General features: G+C 48.7%; 1 protein-coding gene across 1 annotated transcript in view; it reads right to left on the reverse strand.

Moving 5' to 3' along the window:
* The window catches only part of elfn1a (extracellular leucine-rich repeat and fibronectin type III domain containing 1a), a 66,280-nt gene that overhangs the window by 16,211 nt on the left and 34,971 nt on the right, over positions 1–15,098 (reverse strand). The window contains exon 2 of the mRNA XM_076038696.1: positions 6,785–6,863. The gene's annotated coding sequence lies outside the window, so the exon portion shown is untranslated. The remainder of the gene's footprint in view (positions 1–6,784; positions 6,864–15,098) is intronic.

The following is a 15,098-nucleotide window of genomic DNA, read 5'->3' on the forward strand; positions in this document are numbered from 1 at the left end:
CCTCACTCCAGGAGAAGCCTGTGCACCTGCTCTTTAAATTCCCCATAATAACCGGCTGAGCCACTTAACATTTACACGATAACGGCAGAAGCAGGAAAATGCGCAAACAAAGGCGGTAAAAGGTCGGGACGCTCGTCCTCCCGAGACGTAATAATCCAAGTTACCGTGCGGAAAAACAAAGCACGCAGTCTCGCCGCAGAAACAACGAGTCAATGTTGGAAAGAACATACAAGGTTTATTTTTATTTTTATTTTTTTAATCTTTTTCACCTGCATGAGTAAACAGAAAAGCAGATGGCCAGAGATCCGTCTTTAAAGGTGACTGGCCTCGGCTCTGCAAATCCAAAGCCTCAATTATCTCGACTTTCCTTCCGCCTGAACCTGCGTCTTAAACCCCGTCGTGCGTGTGAAAAAAACCCTGGGAGTTCCATTGTTTGTTTTGGTTTTTTTCCTCTTACCACCGCCCTTCCCCCGGCTAACCCCTCCCTCCACACACACACACACACACACACACACACACGCACACACAGACACACACACACACCGTCCACCCCCTCAGCGACATTAATTTCAGCCGCTTACAAGCGCCGACGCAGACCCGGGCTGAGTGGCGTGCAATAAGAAGGGGAAGAATTGCGGTGTCATGTATTGTGAGACAGGGCTTGTTGCGCCGGGGAGAAGGTGCCGCGGTGCGTTATCGCAAAAAAACGAGAGAGAAAAAAATCATTAGCGGAGTTGAGCGGCGAGTGGCTTACAGCTGTCTGTCAAAAGTCTGCAGCCTCATTTTGCCGGTGATTGACTTTTTCAGCGCAACGCCGCGGCTCTCGCAAGTCCTCGTGACAGCGGTGTAATGAGAGGATTAAAGGAGCAGTGCGACTCCAAATTGCCAAGCGTTTGTTCCGACCGGTGGGAAGCAGCTGGACCATGCGCTATCGTCTTGCCAACATCCAGCCCGGAGCATTTTTATCAAGCGGTCCTCACTTTCTGTATGGATGTACGTCTCCTTTTCATGAAGCCTACGTTGGATCCTCATGCTTCAATTACGCTATATTGATTTTTGGTCAAACAAAATCGATTGATTTTTTTTAGTTGGCTTGTTACTGTCTGGCTTTGATGAAAGTTAGCACCTCCTGCGAACACTAAGTCTGAGAAACGCCTCAGGGTTTTGCCTCCACATCTTCCAAACACTCTCTCTTCCGGGCTCTTCACCAGACAGGATGGGCGAGACGGATCCGAGCCGATCATCTCTGGAAGCGCTCCATCACGGCGTGTTGGGTCACGTTTGTTTTTTTTTTTTATCCTCTGCTCGGAAGCGAAGCCGTCGATCTAATGGAGCCTCCTGCCTCTGATTGAATGGCACTTGAATCCACCGAGTAAATGAACTAATAGAGCGTCGAGCGCATAAAGTGGCTTTCTAGAACCATTCATTAGGGCCGACGAGAGCCCGGCCAATACATTAGACCCCATTATTTTCAGACGCACGGCAGATAAATCCAATTAGAGATATGGAGAACTAAGTCGGACGCTCCTCCTCCGTCAGGTGTTTTCACATGTGAAAAATGTGCATTGTGCGCTGTGTTGCATTAATAATTCCTCAAAGTGAGGGGAAACATAAGAGGCAGACCCCTGGTACCTGCTGCTGCTGCTGCTGCTGCTGCTGCTGCTGCTGTGTGTTTCCCGCTTGACACCGTGACGGCCGAGCCATCGACGCACCTCCGCAGATCGATGCAATATTTACAAGTGGGGCTCGGTCCGATTGATCCCTGCTCTTCCAGCCAGAAAATGCTGCAGCAGCCTGGCAGGTCTCACGTTTGCAGCCAACGTGAGCTCCTGAGGGTTAAATTCCTCCTACGGGGGGGATATTGAGAGATGTGGTGGGGTGGGGTCGGGGGGGGGGGTGGGGGGAGGCTGTAGCCAGTAATTGCCAAGCACGCCGATGTTTTACTATCATGTTATACGAGCAATTTAAGGCCTTCCGCGGGATCCATGTCCCGGGCTGGATAATCCATGATGCTCTTTAGGGTAATCCATTCAAATAACTCTCCTGCGGTGCCATCAATTAGGAGTCCAAGTTGACGCGGGGGAGCTGGCGCGGTCATCCAGCTCGGGGGTGGACCGGAGCCCAGAGCCGCTGTGACCCGGGCGGCTTAGTGACCGCCGGCCATCGATCGAGGCCGCCGAGCTCCGACAGGGAGCGTTTGAATCTGGGAGGAAAGGAACCGGTTCTGTGCAGCAGAGAGACGAGAGGCCAATCAGCGAAGGGGCTCCGTAACCAAAGTAACTCCGCCCGTGCTCTACTGCACTGAAGCATACCGCTCAGTAAAAATCCATCCCTGTTGTGATGTCACAAAGGGCCCTGAGGAGCCTCACATCACTGCTGTCAGGTCAGTCGAGACGGTCCGAAAAGGTTGGGCCGTTACTTCTAGTTGCTGTATTTCTGCTTTGACACGCAGTCAAAGTCCAGCTGCGCTTTATTTTTTATTCAGTCATTTTCTTTTTTCTCTCTTTTTTTTTTTTTTTGCTCTGCTAGGTTTCTGTCCGCTATCATCCGCCGCCGCTGCCGAACCCAACCGTGCAGCTCCACCTGCCGCAGGCTATATTATTATTATCTCAGCGACTGTCACAGTCCCTTGATCACATCCCTGACTCTTCCCTCTTCCTGGGGATGTTTCCAAGCACATCGCTTCATTCTTTTTTGTCTCTGCTGCCTCTGCCCGCCACGCCGCAGCGCCGCTCCGATGACTTTTGGCCACGACTGACGGCGTAGTTTTGTTTCTTTTCTCCCCCCCCCACCCACCCTTACGCCTCCTGGTTTCTGATATCAGGCCCTGAAGATTTTGCAGTTCCCGCTGAGGAGCAAGCGGCAGCAAGCGTCGTTTAGAGCCGTTTTGTTTGGCGAGACGCAGAAACGCTGAAGAGGCGGCGAACGACTTTTTGTCTTCGCACAAGTCATTATAGAAAATGGTGGAAACGGCTCGTCTCCTCTGGGGGGGAAGACGCGGGTCCCCTCGAAGAATATTGCTCTGGACAGTGGCTTTTAAAAATAAAGTAATTAAACTGGGAGTTTTGTGGTCCCCGTCCAGGCTCGTGGTTTTGGCCTCGGCGGCCGCCGCGCTTCACTTTTTAATGACGACGGGTGAAAAAAACAAAAAAAAACCTGACTCTTCACCGCTCTTTTCTCTTTTCTGCCAAAAGTTGCTTCAGAATAGCAATAAATACCATGTGTGTGAGTGTGTGTGTTCTTATACAGGCCCGCCGTACGCCGGTTGATATTTATACTGCTGTAGATTTCACTCATACATAAAAAAAAAAGAAAAAAAAAGCTCCCCCTTTAGCTTCTCTTGAGGCGGCGAGGATCAAATCAAAGTCGCCCAATTGATCGAGCGGCTTCACGCAGACTGAGCCGACAGATGTGCGAAGCTCGGAGTCGATGCAAGAAAAAATGTGTTTCTGCAGACGGCTGATGAGAAAAAAAAAAATCGTCCATAAGATCAGATATGTGAAACGGCCGTTGCCGTTCATATTTAAAGGCCCAGTTTGTTACGTTTTAAAGGATCAAATGGTGTGAAATGATGACGAAAGTCTTTTTAGTGCCCCATCTGAGTTTGGCCCACAGAGTTTTAGTGTGATTTTTATCTTGAGCAGAAACAAATCTCACCGACTGCTCCTTTAAACAGGCCTCGCTTTAAACCAAGGCAACCTTTGCCACAGAAAGAGCCATTTGGACCCACTTCCCACAGAAAAGAAAACACTCAGAACCACAAAAGCCTTCTGACATTTAAAGTAAAATAGTACCGTCAAATGTTCTGTTTTCTTCCGACACTTTGCTTTTCTCAGACTTCTCCACAGTTTGTCTTCCTGGGCTCGAAAAGTCCAAGACAGGTGTTGAATATCTGAGGTTGTGACGCACGTCAGAGCCACAGATTTTAACATGTTATGCTAAGATTTTACAAGACTACCAGCAATCTTCAAATTTAGAATTACATTTGAAAAAATGCACAAACTGAAATTAACTGCATCTTACTGAAATACTAATTATTTATTTCCCAAAGCCACAGGGAGCCGCATCAGAGGGATGAAAGAGCCGCATGCGGCCCCGCAGCCGACGGTTTGCCGACCGCTGGTTGAAACACACTCAGACTCAACAGTCAGCAGTTGAAGCTCAGCCGCAATTTTCTCCCCATTACGCCTCAAAAAGAGCCGATTCAGTCACAGTTTGTTTTGTCCTCTGTGGTTGATCTGGTGCGCAACGTCTCCGTGACCGCTGGAAAACACGGCGGTTTTAAACGCTCCTGCCGTCTCCCGCAGGACGGCTGTTATTATTAAATGTGCTCTCCTGGGCGCCCTGCGGTTACCGTTTTTTACTGTTTTTCTTCTTGCTCGCTCTTTCATGTTTACATATTAAAGTCGCTTCAAAACAAAACAAAAGTGGCGCTTATAATCCGCTAGCAGAGGCAGAAAGTGGATCGTTTGTGAAGCGAAAAGTTGATTAAGGTGGAACGTTTTTTTTTTTATTTTGTTTTTTTTTTTTACCTTGGCCTTCAGACGACTTTGAACTTTGAGCCGACTCACTTTGAAGGCCTCGCTGTTTGAATCAACAACTTTCAGCCACAATCACTCACTGAAATTGGTACTTTTGTGAGGCCGAGAGACTCCGCCCACTTCGACCGCAGCCATTCAAAGGAGGTTGCGATGCCAGTCACGCGTCGCGCCGATGCAACGCCGGTGTTAATAATGCAGGACCTGCCTGTGTCGGTCGCAGCTGTCAGATGTGCTGCGAGCGAGTCCTTTTCACACGGCGCGGCAGCTGAGTGTGACTGAGTGAGTCAGTTAAACAGAGAAAGGTCGCACGGAGGTTATGAAAATGTGAGTCACTGAGTGAGCTCTGGGTTTTTTTCCGCCCTGTAAAATAAAAAGGGTGACGGGTCGAAGCAAATTAAATTTGAATTTCCTGTCTGTCTTTCATCCAAATTGTTCCCCCGGCCGCCTCCTTTTTTTTTGTTACGTCCTCCTGATATCCGGCGATATGAGGAGTTCAACTGCAGAGCGTGACCTTTGACCTTCGCGAAATCTGAAATGCCAACGCTCTCAGTGATTCATCCCATTTGACGTTTCTTGCGTCGATTTTCTTTTTTTGCGGTAATGACAAAGGTTTTTTTTTCCTCTTCTTCCTTTTGTCTGACGGCTTCACAGACGTCGTGTCGGCGAGATTGGATTGAAAGGTTGCTGAGCCTTTGACCCTCCGGCCTATAAAATCTAATCGCTTGCTGTGAACCAAGGCAGAGAGATCCGCCTCCTGAAAGGCCAGATGCTCCTTTCACAGAATTATGAAATAAATAAAACATTTAAAAAAAATCTTTACATTTTAATGCACATTCACAGTGACTTGAAATTTTGAGGCTACGCTGCTTTTTAATGGGAGAGAGTTTCGAGCGATGTGGGAGACCTGATGTGAACTTAATGTGAACAGAGCTGATGAACCGCGGGGCTTCCAGGCCCCCCTGGAGCAGCTGGAGCCGCAGAGATCGCAAACCCACCAGAGAGAAGCTCGCAGCTCAGCGGGGAATCGCTCATCACGCGGACGCAGGGAGAAGACCACGTAAACAAACCGTCTAACCGGCGGCTGATTCGCTGCTCACGTCAGCCTTTTTACACCGCATTTCCTTCTTTTAATTCTACTGAAACTTGGCGGAGACCTTTCATTTACATTCTGAAGGCCGTCACACGCCAGGTGGCATTTTGAAAAATTTCCCCAGAGTGGCCCTGCCTTCAATTTCCGCAGTTTGTTTTGATGCAAACTTGGAGTGAAAGCCGTTGCGTGCCGGAGCTTCTGGGAATCCAGAGACGGACACGACTGGAGGATTTTTAGGGAAACGTCCTGAGAGTCTTGGTGCCGGAGCTTCATCTTCACCACCAAGACCAGGACCAGGACCAGGACTGGATTTAACGGCGGACCATGGTCCATTACGAACACAGTCTACATGGACAGCGGCTATACCACCACGCTGCTTAACATTTAAGTCTATTTAAATCTTATAATAATAATGATAATAAATAATTTGATATACACCACACAACATCTATTTATATGCATCTACATGTTTATATTTATATACCATTTATATACTTATGTGTGCGCCCTTGGGTGGTGGTTTAGCGCTGTACAAATAAAAGTTGACTGATTGACGTTTATCCAAAGTTTCGCAGTTCCAACTGATAACAAAGTAGAAATTGAGGGTAAAACAACCAAGTGCTGTAAGGTTAATCGGATGGAGAGGCCTGTGTGTAACTTCAGCTACTTCAAGATACCGAACCCAAGTCCAGCCGCCTTTAACTTAATGTTCAGGTATCACCATGATCTGAAGGACTGATCATGAAGAAGAATTTAGCGATCTAGTCCAAACTGTTTGGTTTCCATACGCGATGCATGAACACCTGCTGCTGATCTACAGCTCGTTTGCATGAAAAGGAACAAGAGTCTCATTGTTGTTGCAGTCGTGCGGTTGTTCCAGGAAAAAGAAGACAAATCCGCCTCCTTAAATCCACTTTAGTTCCTGGTTCCCCGTGCTGGAGAGGCGGGACCAGGCGCTCTAATCCACAGCGGTAATATACGCGCTGTCTGCCGAGGATGACACGTCCTTTGAGTGACTTGTCTTTGCCGCTGTACCCGTCTTGTGTATTGACCAACAGATTAGCAATGGATTCTCTCTGATCCTCTTAGGGGGCATTTGCCAACAGCAAACCTGCAGCAAAACCAGCAGCGAGGAAAAATAGCTCCACGTTACCTCCGTGGTCCAGGCGGAAGTCGTGGGTGTGAGGGGACATCCCAGCAGCGCTGATCTTCACTGGCTCCTCCCCCTTTTCCTGGTCAAAAAACAAAACAAAGAAAAACAAAAGAGGACAGTCAGGGTTTGATGGCTTTTCAGTGGAAGAGGATTAGATTCACCCAGAACTGTGTTTGTAAAGATGCTCCTTCAGTAAAACTTTGCTCCATTTTTTTTTCATTTAATTAGAAACAAATGTGACGTAGGAATAAATACAGATTGAAAAACTGCCCTTCAAATCTAACAAGTCAAACTCCTGCTAAATTTATACCGTTAATACATATTCCAACCCGATTACACAATCTAATCTTTATTAATGTTATTATCATATGAATATCATGATCTCAAATTAGCTTTTACATACATATGGATGAAGTCTCTCAATCATTTAAATGCTGAACACAAGTCCGATTTTTTTTTTTCCAATTCGACTTGGCTCATCTCTGTTTCACATGCTGAATTTAAAAGAAAAGTAAAATTCAACTCGCTCATACACAGCTGGACAATTGTACTGAAGTCCATTCTAAATGAGGTCCCCGGGGTCCTGGCTTCTAAAATAAATGAGTTCTAAATAAACTTAATTTGGCCAGTCTGGATTCCGCAGCTGAATGCCCCCCACCTCACCCCCTCTCCCCCGCCCTCTGCTCCTAACCTTTTTTCTTTCCTTCTCCTTCCTAAGAAATGAAACCACCTAATTAACTTTATCTAACAAGCGGCCGCTAATGAAAAGCCACTGTTTCAGTTTCCGGACTTGCCAAAGTTAGTTTTACTAATTAATCAAAGACGCCCGTCCCCTCCTCCTATCATCTTAATAACTCTGCAGAAGTGAAGTGAAGGAGGATGTGGTGTGTCACCCTCGGGGGGGCGGGGGGTGGGGGTGGGCGTGGGGGGGTGCTGCACGTGAACATAGCTGCTAGCTGAAAATAAAAATGACTGGGCCTTTCTGCTAAACGAAGTTGGATATTTTTCTTCTGCTAAAACAGAAAACGTCGCCGTTGTCGTGCCTTTTTTGCGTCCACGAGTCATCCTCAGTTTACCGAGCGCTTCTGCCGCGCATGTTAATGTCTGCGTTGGAACACGCCAGACCCAGATTACAGCGCGATCAGTATTCATGTTACTCCTCGCCTGCTAATGAAACAATTCCGTCCTCTCGTCCCTCGTGACTCGGAGTGTGTGACACGCGGTATCTGGTGAGACCGCCCACACCGACACCACACCGCAAACCCCCCCACCCCAACCAAAAAAAAAAAGAAAAGAAAAATTCAATCTCTCCACAATCAGTAATGGGAATCTGCAAAGTGGCGAGATTCTCCGTAAATGAGCATTACAATAGATAATGCAATTCAATTAGTCCACATTCCTGGGAGTGGCCCCTCAATGCAGCTGCCTTCTCACCGCATGGCCCCCGGGAATACACATGCAGAAGAAGAAGAAGAAGAAGAAGAAGAAGAAGAAGAAGAAGAAGAAGAGGAAGAAGACGATGATGAAGAAGCAGCAGCGGAACCAGGAGGAGAAAAGGGGAGTTTTGGCGTCTTGAGCGATATTCTTTTAATGACTCGTCATAATGACTCCATTTAGCCGCTCAATGACCCGTTTTACGGTGCCGGGCCGCCATGGGAAGCTCTCCGTCCTTGGCAGGGTCACTCCTGCAGCTGGCCTCTGCTAACCGAGGGCTCCTGTCCCACCGGCTTCAACAGGCAAATTGCTCGAGGAGCCACCACCTCCCCCCCCCCTTCCCCTGAACACACATATGCTCACTAGTGCACGCTCGCTCCGCTGGGGGAGTCGAAGCCGCCTTGTGTTCTAAATAACAACGACTTTTCCCAAGTTGGCGCTGCGGCCGGCGAGCCGTCACGTCCCAGATAACATCGTTTTAATATTTTTTCTTTGCGAAATAAGCGGCGGCGGCGGCCCACACTGCAGCGTGTGAAGAGGGAGAATGTTCACAACAGGCTGCAGACGCTGCCAGCGATTCAGTCCAGGCTGCAGGAAGAAGAAGGAGAAGGAGAAGAAGAAAAAAAAGAAAAAGGAAAAAAAGATGCTCGCTGACTTGTCTGTCTTTTTATTTTTTTCTTCCTTTAAAGAGCAGCGGATTCTGATTAAACAGAGCCTGCAGGTGTGTTTCCATTAACCTCCGGGCGAATTGTTTGCGCTCACGTGACGGGCGGTTGATGATGGATGTGCACGCTGGCGGAGAGCAGCAACACGGTGGAGACGGGATGAATCTGGAGGTGTCGAGTTTCACCTGGAATAATTCCAGCCGCTATTTTTCAGACTTTTATCAAGCAACAGCAAGCAGCCGAGCCCCCGTGAACAGCGCTTTCCAGGGGAATATTGACTTCCTTCCTACTCCGTCCATCCATCCACCCATCCATCCACTCATCCATCCACTCATCCATCCATCACACACTCCACTGTGCCCCCCTCTCCCTCTCCTTCAGGCTCCCTTCTGCTCTTTTGTGTTGCTTCTCACAAGACACGGTGTACATGAGAGGGGGGTCAGGGCACGGCACCGGAGGGAGGGAAGTGGTGGTGGGGGGGTGAAGAGGTGATGGAGGTGGTTGGAGTGCGGAGGTGGCGGCAGCAGCAGCAGCAGCGGCAGCGGCAGGAGGAGGAGGAGGAACGGACCCCATATGGTCTTAAGAAGGCCGGGATTGCTGGCACGTCTCCACGACGATGACCCCCGGAGCGTTGAAAGGTTGAGCGCTGGCACCGATCCTGACTGATTCTGCTCGGCTGCCGGCGGAGCGCGCAAGGACGAAAATAGCTCGGAGCGACGCAACCTTTCAGCGTTTTAAATCAATGCCAATTTCCTCCGTCGGTTGTAAAAAAAAAAAAGAAGAAAAAAGTTTGCGGCAGTTGCAACAGTTGCAAACGATGTCGCAGCTCCGCCGATGTTGATTTGCGCTACGACGATTGCGAGTGCGAGTGTCGGAGAAAAATATCAACTTTTTATCAATGAAGGGAGCTTAAGAGAAAACGTAGCAAAACATCTGCAAGTCTTTCATGCCTGAGAAAAAGGCCGGTTGCTCGTTGGCGTCTGCAGTTTTACTTTGACTGAAATGTCTGCAAACACGTCTTCTCCCTCCACTTGTCCTGCAGTTTACGCCCCAATTTTATGTTCCGGAACCATCCGTCTGGGGAGGAGCTCTTAAGAAGCGTTTGGAAACGTGGTGGACCGTCGTTTGGGGCAAATCAGTCAGAACTGTTGCTGCACGACTTCAGTCCTGCGTCACCGCATGGCAACCTTGAACAGAACTCCTGTGGAAAAGCCTTCAATGACATTTTCTATGTCCCCAGGCCCTGTTGTTTACAACCCTGGCATCACTGTCTCCCTCCTTGTTGTCTTCTGTTTTTTATTTATTTTTTTATGTTTTTAAGAGCAGCTTCAATCAGTCCAGTTCCCGTACGCCCCGCCCCTCCTTATATATTGAGAAAACTGATTGGCTATCGAACCCCTGGATCTTCAGGCTAACTGAAAATGGTTTTCTGCTGCACTGACGGCGAGATGGATGGGTTCAGAGTTCAGAGGTGAAAGGTTGGCGCGCTCGTGTGATGCTTGTGCAAACACAATATCGGAAGCGTGTGGCAACACACGTAACACGCTGCTCATCACAACCCTGATGGTCAATGAGATGCGTGACGGACTTGCGTCGTGTCATTAACTCGCTGTTATTTTGGTTTTGATGAAACGTATGAGCTGCATCCATCCAATTTTTCTTTTTTGATTTATTTTTGTCAGGAAAATCTAATCCAGGTCAACGGACAGCAGAGAAAACATAACAATTGCAAAGATGAAATCAATGTTTTGCCTCTAAAACAAAGGTTTTATTGATTATTGAAAGGGCCTGCAGATGAAGTGCCTGCTGATCCGCCGTGAATTATTGTCCTGCACTCTTGAACTCCTGCCGAGGTCAATCGATGCGCCTCATGTATTCCCAACAGCTCATTTGCATCCTCACAACACGCGGCGGCTCCCTCTCATCAGCGCACCTTTTCACAGGACGCGCTTCTTTATTCATGTGTTTTTTTTTATTTTTGGTCTTGCGGCTCTCAGTCTGATGCTAAGTGTTTCCTAGGAGGCACTTCGGCTCTGGTTTATTATTGGGAGGGTTGCACCTCCAGCCTGAACCCTGCTCACCACCGTCAGGGAGCTACTGACCTTGACAGCTTCTCTGTGTGTCCAGCGTCCAAATTCACACCATTGTTTTCTCTCAGCATTTCAAACGGCCCCCGCTGCTGTCGGATTCCGTCTCGGCTCTCTCTGTTGATTTACGGAATCATAATATCTGGTAGTTTGATGTTAATGTCCATTGGCTGGCCAGCGGCCAGACAGCAGGACTGAGTCACAGTCACAAGACCAAACAGCAGGAGGGCGGGCCGGTTCCCCCCACCCCCGACCCCCCTGCTTCGTCTTAAATGAGCCCCTTCATGTTTTAATCTTTGCATTTTGACAAAATGACAAAGTCTCGGTGGAGAATCCATCCTCGGCTATTCGTCCGTCCTGAGCTGCCAATCAAAGGCCTCCTCACTTTCCAGCAATGAAAAGCAGCGGCAGGGACCGGTGGGAGGGTGGGGGAGGGGGGTGGTTAGTGTTAGTGGCGTGTGGCACAGACGGAGCAAAAAGCAGGTCCAGCTGCTCTTCACTCTCAACGAGCCTCCACTCTGAGCTGGCGGCTGCTCCAGACTTCGTGTCGGCTGCTGCTTCTTCTTCTTCTTCTTCTTCTTCTTTTGAAGAAAGAACATTTCCCTCTTTTTCCCGTATCTTTTTCCCGTATCGGCTCTGCCTTCTCCGCTCCTTTTAAAACATATAGAAGCTGAAAGCGAGTACTTTTAGCAAGGGGGCTTTTAAGAGAGGGCTGAACACGCTGTTGCCTAGTGATTTATACAGTGTTTTGGATGATTACTCAAGTGAGAAAAATATTCAAAGATTATGAAGACACTGAAAAATAGGCATGACAAGGGATTACAACTGTAATCAAGTCACCAGCTACGTTTCCACGACCCCTTCAATTGCGCCAAACATAAATATTGCAAACTTCAAGTGAAAATGGCGCATTGTGTTCGGACGGAGGAGGAGACGGAATGTTGTTTTTTTTTTTTTTACAAGTAATCAAAGACAACAACATCGAAATGATTTATCGCAAAATGTTTTGTACCCCCCCGTCCTCCTCACAGTGAGGTTTTGCAGGACGAGATTTGACCAGAATTACTTGCTTCACACCATTCAGTGGAAACAAACTGCAAATTGCAATTGTACTTGGTCAAACTTTTAGAAACATCGCCTTTACTTTGCGAAAAAAAAAACTGTCCTGGAAAATGCGGCTCTCTGTGGTTTAAAAACAACACATGACCTGCATCCTTTTTGTGTTTGTGGATGCAGTTCTGTAAAAAACAACTGCTGAAATCCGCTGAGGTTCTTGCCATGTCGGCGCTGCACGGCGGCGAGAGCACGAGTCTGCGAGGTGTTCGGGACGGGCGGCCTTGTTAAGGCTGCTGGTGTTCCGCCGCTCGACGCTCGGCATGTTCAGCTGCTGGTTTTTACACCATTACTGCAGCAGCCTGAAGGTGTGGAAGTGGAGAAGACGGCGGCTGCAGTCTGTGGAGAGTCGGGAGGGTGTCAGCTGCCTGTTGAAGCCCCCCCAAACAACAACAACACACACGCACACACACACACACACACACGGAGGCCCAGGCCCGTGTTGTCGCATGCACAGGGTAAACTTTGAAAATTGCCTTTTCTAAAAATAGACCCTCAGTCGTACTCGCTGAACGCTGGACCTCGCCAGAGAGCTGCAGACTGCCAACGGAACGGATTTTCCCGCCGTGAGGGCGAGATAGCGCCGCCGCCTTCCGTCACTCATCCAATATTAAAGCGGCATTAGCACGCCTTCCAGAGTGCACCTAACGATGCTGTAGCCGCCCTGCGGAAAATAGAAACGTGCTGAAGACAAAGAACAAAATGTCTGATTGTGCAAATAAAGCTTTTTTTTTCTTTTTTTTTTGATGAAAAAGTCGACAAAACTGCTTGGGAAAATGCTGCGACTCATGAAAGCAATTTGCCTGTACTTGGGGGGGGGGACGAGCAGCCTTGTTATGTCACTGGTGGGGGAAAAAAAAAAAGTAAAAGAAAAATGCATTCCCATACAACCCCAGAGTTAAATTGTTCATGCAAGCTTATTTAAAATGGAACTAAAATCGATGAAATATTCAGTTGAGAGAGTCACACGCCACCGCTGCTGAGACGCTTGAGCGACTGCGCAGGAAGTCAGACGGCTGATTACGAGCTGTTTACGGGAAAATTAATGTGACATAATGCAGCTTAATCTGTTTATTGTTTCCACCATTGTCGGCTGTCTTTGGGCCGACAGAGTTCATTGGGAAAATAATTAGCGGCCGACAGTTTCTGTGCCGCGGTGACGGTCGCACAACAACGCGCTAGCTGTGGCTGAAATCTGCGTGTGCTGGGATGCGATCCCTTGTTGTAGGTTCCAGGATGCATAATGATAATAATGATGATGCATAATGCCAATCATTTCCACAGAGCTCCAGCGAGCAGCATATGTAGCCCGCTGTTTACAGCTTTCTGCTAAAAGCACAGGGTTTCAGCGTCTACCTGCTGAAGTCGACCTGTTTGGAATTGTTTTTAGTCTCAGAGGGCGGAGCCACGTTCCATATCCCCCCCCACACACCCCGGGTCTTAAACTGGCTGCTGCGTGTGATGGGATACATTGCAGCATTGCAGGAGGATACAAAATGACAGTGGAGAAACTCAAACACAAGCTCGAATTAACATTTTGATGAGTCAGATGTTGACTTTGGCGACGTCTTTCTTTCGAATTCTGAACTCGTAGCTCGCGGAGTCAACGCCTGCCGCCTCCTGTTGTTACGCTCCATCTCGTTACCGCCTGTTTTCGCTTTTTCTTTGCCGTTAAACCCGCCGTTATGGGCACGACAAACCCCCCCCCTCGGACGAATTTTATTACAAAAGATTCCATCAGACCCGGGCGCTCCGAGGCGCTTCAACGCTTATGTTGCTTGGCCGGGTGGAAGCGGCGCACTTAACCCCGGCCACCGCCGAGATAACCCCGCCAGCCAACACGTCATTTCAAAGGTGCCTCGGCGCTCTTCCCCTCAACTCTGGCCTGCAGGGAGCTGCAAGACTACGTTACGCAACTTCTTCTTCTTCTTCTTCTTCTTCTTCTTTTTTTAAAACTGTTGCCTGCAGGTTCTTCCGTTCAGCGCCTGATCTCATTATTGTTTTTTTTTTTTTTTTGCATGACAGATTTTTCATTGCAGGCACGCATCAAACCCCCCCCCCCCTCACCCCCCGCCTCTCTCCCCCCTCCCCCACCAACCTGACGAGCGGTAGCAGAAGGGCAATTTGTGCAACAGGGGCGGTCGTGCACGCACGCAAGCACGTGTGCGACAAAGACGCTAATGCACTGGGTGTGTGTCACTCCCGCGGCCTCCCGGGATTATTCATCAGGAGCGTCTCTCGCGGAACGCCGTCCTGACTTTTAGCCGCGGCCGTTTGCCGCGTCTCACTGACTGACGCGGCCGGTAATTTGTTATTATATCGGGCAAGTGGGGCGGAACGATAAGGACGACAAGTGTAGCATGGCCCCTGCCAGCCTGGTTCTCCTTCTTCTCCTTTTTTTTTTTTTTTTTTTCTTTCACTCAGCCCGCCTTTTATTGCCTTCAGCGGATCCCTGCGCAGCATTGTGCGCGGTGGGCGGACGAGCGGCGAGGGACGCGCGGCTACGGGCGGCTAATGCACGCGGGCTCTTTGAAACAGACAGAGAGGGATTCATGCTCCGCTGTGCACTTTCAGCACGAGCACGGATGCATTAACTTGTGTGAATGTGTGTGTGTGTGTGTGTGTGTGTGTGTGTGCGTGGGGGTATTTTTGGCACACATATGTAATTTTCTTCCTATTAAATATAAAATATCACAAACTGGTGTGGTGTCAGTGCTGGATCATCGCAAGTGCAAAGTCGATGGAAATTCTTTTTCCGAAGTGTTCTGACAAAAGCTGATGAAGTTGCACCTTGACGGCTCCTTTGCCGCCTTTCATAATTTTTTTTCCTCCCCCCATTCTACGAGCGATAAGCAGCTGCAAAAACCTCCTCCAGCACCTGGAGAACCTGCTCGAGAGCAAAGCCCTCGGCGGCAGCAGCAGTTTGTACCTGAACATGATGGATTCTTTGAAATGAAATCCAAAAAGCCATTTCATGTCAGATGAAGTCACTCAATGGGCTTTTGTGCCGTTTAG

This window comes from Nelusetta ayraudi, unplaced genomic scaffold (assembly GCF_046127955.1).
Source record: "Nelusetta ayraudi isolate G7.1 ecotype Tasmania unplaced genomic scaffold, CSIRO-AGI_Nayr_v1 ptg000057l, whole genome shotgun sequence".
NCBI lineage: Eukaryota > Metazoa > Chordata > Actinopteri > Tetraodontiformes > Monacanthidae > Nelusetta > Nelusetta ayraudi.